We start from the raw sequence: 6,626 nt of genomic DNA on the forward strand, positions 1-6,626 counted from the left end.
TTATGCAGTAATAAACATGTAAACACTGCAAAATGTTTTGCCACAAACTCAACTGACAGGCAAGTAATTGCACAAAAATTATAAATAGTATAAATAAAAATAAATAATAAACAACACAAATATCCCTTTAAAGTGGAAGTGAAGTAGTCAGTCAAGTTTACATTATTTAGTAAACTGATTTCCACTTTAATAAAAAAATATATAATAAACACGATTAATGTATCCACTTAAAGAATAAAGCAGTGGTTCCCAAACTGGGGGGCGCGGCAAGGCTGAGGGATAGTTAGGGCCTAAATAGGTTCCTAAATTCAGTTTTAATTTTTCTGGATTCTGTTTTTTTCCGTTTAAATTTTTCTCGACTCCTTTTTAACAGTTAAATTAAATTTTATTAATTAAAAAGCATGTCTAATTAATTAAAATCATGAAACTTATACATTTTCACATCAATTTATTAAAAGTTTAACAAAAATTACATGTTTAGGGCCCTATGAAATGTTTTATTTTTTCTCACCATATTATTTATATTTTTTATTGTTACCAAATTCTGTGTTTTAGCATGTCTAATTATTTGAATGCATAAAACAACTTAATTTATTCATATTTGTTTTTCTTAAAGTAGCCTTGTGATTTTTTATTTTTTTTATTTACATTTTTCTGGTTATCAAATGAAGGCATAAAACATTAATTTAATTTATCATTTATCTTTTAATTATTGAAAATTAAGCAAACAAGATTTTTTGGCAAACAAAGGGGATTTACTATTAAAATTAAAACATGGAAGAAATGTTTTGTGTGATTATTCCTTAAAAAATAATGTTTGTTTCATTTTAGTAGTAATAGTAGTAGTAGTAGGCAATGTACATTCTACTGAAAATAGTTATAAGCACAATGTCTTCAAATCAAACTGGACTTTTATTTTGACGGGTTGCCGTGAATACCTTTACAGTTCTGTGTATGAGATATGACGCTAGTTTTACTCAAATCAAACACTAAAATTCTCATTAAGTGACTCTCAGAGCAGTTCTGGAGATGCTGTTCATGTGTTTAAGTCCTCATTTAGTGAGACGGCAGATGCTGAAATCACCGCGAGTGTCACGCGCGCTTCAGTGTGTGTGTAGTAACACCACTGGTGAACGAGCCAGTGTAATGCAAATATATCTGAAAGTCTTCAGTGAGACACTGCCGTGTCAGAAATTAACTCTTTAATTACTGGGCAATATTTGCCCCCTAGAATGCATTTTGGAATGGAGGGCATGTTACTTTCTAACAATATAAAATACATACTGTGGATCACACTGGAAATACTTCAAAGTATTTGAAGTGAAATCTCAATATGAACAATTATGGCTGTTACCTAAAAAAATAACACCACATATAAATGTAGCTGTAAATTATGCATGTAAAATGCTTGCATAATTAGTGAGGAAAACATAAAAAAGCTTATTAGTGTTTCTGTATGTTAGCTCTACATTCGACAACACTAACCTCTGAGATAACATATTTGTGATTTGACATATTTGAGATATATAGCCTTTTTTACACCCATATTTTGAATGTTATCACTTTCAGTGATATTTTCTCTGTGAGTCCTATAAATTCCGACCATGTTGTATTCTATTTTTATAATAAATTGCCTGGTTTTGTTTCAAACTTGACAATCTTTGTCATGGCCTTCAGACAAATGCATTTTATTTATTAAATTAAAACCAAAAAAAACTAAACTATTACGGAGTATACTACTGGTGTGTTGCCAACAATTTTCTATTAATTAAAATACTTAGTAGTAACCAATAATATGCAATCTTTTTCTCTAAGATTTTTCTTGAGAAAAATTGTGTGAATAATCAACCCGAGTATACCATATCATTATGCATATTCATATGACATGATGTCTATAATTAAAACATGTTATGAAATAAATATGTCATGAATTATTAATCACTCTCACATATAATTTCAGCATTCAAAACTCATTTACAAATGCATTCACTCATAAATATATCAAATCCAAAAGAGTGATTATATTAATAAGGCATCACTGTTTGCTGATGTGCAACAATGCAAAGAGTTTATTCTTTAGTCACTGCTTAATCAACTAGGAGTGGATGAGAAGTTTGCCGTGGATGTTTTTGCAGAACATCATGAAACTTGCAAGGCCCAAGGCAGGGCGGACACACCAAACCTATTGAGGCATCATACAACGACTACTATTCCTGTAGAGCAAGCTGCCTCCAAAGGAGAAGCTTTCCAAGTTTCTCCTAAAGTCCTAGTCATTATCAAAGTAAGCATGCCATGACATGTGGTTCAATTTGTTAAGCAAATAGGAGGTCAGAATAGCTGTTGAACATACATAGTGGAACCTTGTCTATCCCATTTAACGGTCACATGACATCTTCAAACTATGCACATCTCACAAGCAGGACCGAAGGGGACAGACAGGGTGTGCCTCATTAGGACAACAGCAGTTGATCTGACTACATTTAATTGCATAAGTGATTGTGAAATGAAGGATTTTGTGCTAGATAATGCAAAATCATAACCTGATGACAGAAAGCAACAATGCGCCAAATCCCATGAACAGAATCTTAGTAACACAAGTTGATATCTGGAGCATGCAGAAGAGAGACAGATCGGGGTTGACAGTACAATGACATTTATGCACACTAAATAAATACCTGAAAAATCCACTACAACACACACTGTCATTGGATTAATGGTGTCAGATTAATGTGATAGTGCAAGATCCAGAGTAAGTGCACACAGCACGCACACTTGTTAGTTTATATCAGTCATTTTGCTACGGCATCAGACATTCAGTTTATATCCCATGTTGGAGCTGCAAGATTAAACTCATTACATCCTATTAGTTGGTTATTAGAACTGTAAGGGAGGATGGGTGACTAATAAATGGAGAGAACGACGGATTTTATTATTAAGATGACAGTCAAAATATAGTTTTTGTCTTTCTGCCAAAAAGATAATCTAATCGCAATAATTCATCTGTTGCTCGCATACTTCATTTATGCGCGCAAGTACGCATTGGAAAGAACTTTAACTACTAACCTACTTCTACACTGATTAAAAGTCAAGTAGTGTACGCATAGGACTGTTCACAAAGTGCAAAAACAACACAACTTTAACTTGTTTTGGGAGTATTATATATATATAATAACAACCCTGATACGGTTTAGTTTCCTACGTATGACGGTCTATCAGACGCCAAGTTTCGTAGAGAAGGTCGGCTCTGAAGTGTTTACTTACTAAACAGTTAGTTACATACATCGTCTTCCTTTTTAAATAGTCAGTAAAGTGGTTTACCTGTTGAAGATCACTTCCCGGGGTCTATTTCGACCGTTCCATTCTAGTTACTTGAAGACGCCAGTGTTTCAAACAACTGAACTCTGTCGCAACAACTCACAAGACGAGAAGGATCATTTCACCTGCAGCCTCATAGTAAATGTCACTCAAAGCACTGCTGCCGAGTGGGCGGAGCTATTAGAGCTCATCGCTATATAAACTTCTGCAAGTTTTATTGGACAGTTTATAATATATATATATATATATATAAAGGTTTAATACAAATTAATAATAAATAAAAATGAAATGGAGCTTTTTATGTGGTGTCTGATCATTAAGTGAGACAAATAAATATAAAATTCTGGATTGTGTGTAATACTGCTGAAATGAAACAACCATTTAAGAAGAGTATATATTTTTTATCAGAGGCCACTTGTTAAAATTATGTTTTTATTGTTCATTTTCTCATCTCATATTTGTTTCCATCCATTGAACATAACAATCATTTTTGTCAGTTGTATTTTTTTATTTTTTTAAAATATGCAATTCAGTATTCTTAATTCAATATTCATGTTTCATCATCGTCTAGTCATTCATTGGTGTGTTATTGTTTTGTACTGGATGAATAGCCTAATTTGCTTGTCTAACATTAAAATCCAAAAGGTTGCAAATGTGAATCTTAATTATTCTAACAATGATCTTAATGATTCATTGACACAGTTCTGAAAAGCCTCCTGTCGTGGTTCATCTTGAATCACTCATAACACAAAAGCTACAAAAAGATCAGTTTCATCTAGATTTTAAACGATCAGACATGAAAGATGAACAAAGAGCCATAAATAATACAGCTGATTTTGGAACATACTATGTGAAGTCTTTATTTATGTGCTCATTTGTTGGCTTATAGGGGAATTGTTCCTCTCTCCAGCCTCTGACAAATAGTTCCATCATGAACTCTGTGGTACAGAACATGCAAATGCATCCCCCAAAACATTTGTTTATGGCAACATTATGGCAACAGTTACACAAATGTCACACCGTGCTTCCAGAGGGACTGTTTCACTCTTTTTTTAACACTACACAGAAATGAGAAGAACAAAAATAAACCTGATTTAACTCAAATTTAACTGACTCAGTGTTTGCATGAGATAAGATGGAAAGTTTTACTTGAACTGTTGTGTAAACATATTGTGGTTCTTACCTTCGTAACAATAGAGTCATGATGTAGGGAGAAATTTTACCAAAATTAATTAATAATAGCTTGGAAATGCTAATGAGACTATGCTTAAAATAGCCTAGCACATTGCCTTTTGTGTAGATTTTGCTAATCGTATATAATAAGCATAGTAAATCATTTATATCAGGGTTATATACAACAAACTTTACAATAAAGACAACACTTTAAATCAAAGATTTTATTCAGACCTCGCATTTAAGACGCTTCACAGACAGTGTCGCGTAAGGTATATAAATAAAGTCAGTTAATTAGTTAAAGAGTGTGCCATCTAGTGGCAAAATACAAAGCAACTGCTACATTAAAGGTTTAGCTACAATATATAGCCTACGTACATTAAATTAATACTAATTCATAGTGCGTTTCACTGAAAATTAAATGGCTTCTCCAAGTTTCTTGACTCTCACGCTGTCATTGTTGACTGGATACTTCGAAGACCTCACTTGTTTGTTGAGCAGCATTCTTAGCATTCTGCTGTTACCTATTAATCTGCTCTATGTCAGGTGAAATGAAATGTTTCATTCAGTTTAGATGTTTACAAGACACGGGTGTTCCACATAGACTGAACATACAATGCTGTACAAAACACTGAGTGAAACAAGTTTTCTTGAAGCAGATGAGTGTCTTTAGCCTACACTCACAGCTCTATGCACAGCAAAATTATTATAATGCTAATAAAATAATAAGTAAAATACTTAACTACTGAAGTGTTTTGGATAATTTACCGTCTAACTCCTAGATTCTAAAACTGCACAACTTTGAGGAACGCATATTTTTAATCAACCAACAAGAAGAGCAGTTGGAGGAATTCATTTTTGTTCAAACAGGCCTACAAATGTAAAAAACAAATAGTTTGTGGATCAAATCTGTCCTGTCTGAAATCAGAAGAGGCATCTCTTTGGGTGATCTACCAACTTATCACATGGACAGACATATCACAAGCAAATCATATCACATATTTTAATTATTTACTTATAAAGTAAAAAAGTTAGGTTTTTTTTGGCATCATAATTAAATTTTTCATTACCATTTACAAACCTCTCTGTGATTCTTAGCATTAAAGTGCCATTTTTTTAAACAACCAAGTTATCTTTACATTTAACCATGGTTCTCACAAACTCACCAAACTTCCAAGCAGGCCTCAAGATGGCATTACATGATTATTTTATTATATTTCTTATTTTTATTCAAATTTTGTATTTGAAGAACCATTCACAGAAAACTATGTGGAAGACTAATTTTAAAAGTGCTATTTCTTGACCTTGAAATGTCATGTAAATTAATTATATATCTCCAAGGGCATTTTTATAATGAACAAACATTTTTATACAGTTATGCCAAGCTCTAAAAGATACTGGGTAGAAATGATTTTTTAAATATTCGTTAACCTTCTTATCCAGTAAATCACAAACAGCTTGAAAAGTCATGGGGCTTTTGATTATTGTTGAGAAAAAATTGGGGCCTTGGAGTCAAAAATGCTGAGAACCACTGATTTACACTGTTCATGGATATAAAATGTAACCATTGAAGTTTGCATGAAATCTTATAATTATGCATTGTTAAATTAAAATATTCTTGTGAAAGCTGCGTCATTATTTATATTTAAAAATATTTTTTTGATATAGTCACAGTATAGATTCCATGCAGTGCTCAAGGAAAATCACACTGAATGGTTAAAAGCGGTTGAAACATGTATCAAGCGGGTCAATGTTAATATTTTCATATAGCTAAAAATAGAGTTTTGCCATTAAAGCATTACAAAATGTGATATTTTTTCTTTCTCCTTAAACGACGAGGCTGTCATTGGTGAATCCGAATGATGAATGCTGAAAGCACATTCAGGCGGCAAAACCATTACAGCTTTCCAAATATCAAGGGATTAAGATGGTAATTATATTTGTTCTGATCGTAACTTAAAAATAATAAATTGTTTTCAAAAAATTCTCCATTACTGAGAGCCTAATGGATCCAGGCTCTAAACGAGTCCATCAATTTCCTTAGAAGTTGGTAAATCAATGAACATCAGCTTCGATGCAACATCTCTGATCGGTTAAGCCTCTTTCTGGTTAACTTGGACTCTTTCATTCTCAAGCAC

General features: G+C 32.7%; 1 protein-coding gene across 1 annotated transcript in view; it reads right to left on the reverse strand.

Annotated features, from left to right (window-relative positions):
- The window catches only part of LOC107753502 (caspase recruitment domain-containing protein 11-like), a 32,716-nt gene extending 29,293 nt beyond the window's left edge, over positions 1-3,423 (reverse strand). The window contains exon 1 of the mRNA XM_016569657.1: positions 3,319-3,423. The gene's annotated coding sequence lies outside the window, so the exon portion shown is untranslated. The remainder of the gene's footprint in view (positions 1-3,318) is intronic.
- Between the last annotated feature and the right edge of the window lie 3,203 nt (positions 3,424-6,626).

Source organism: Sinocyclocheilus rhinocerous, unplaced genomic scaffold (genome assembly GCF_001515625.1).
Source record: "Sinocyclocheilus rhinocerous isolate Xijiao unplaced genomic scaffold, SAMN03320098_v1.1 scaffold1303, whole genome shotgun sequence".
In the NCBI taxonomy this organism is placed as follows: Eukaryota; Metazoa; Chordata; class Actinopteri; order Cypriniformes; family Cyprinidae; genus Sinocyclocheilus; species Sinocyclocheilus rhinocerous.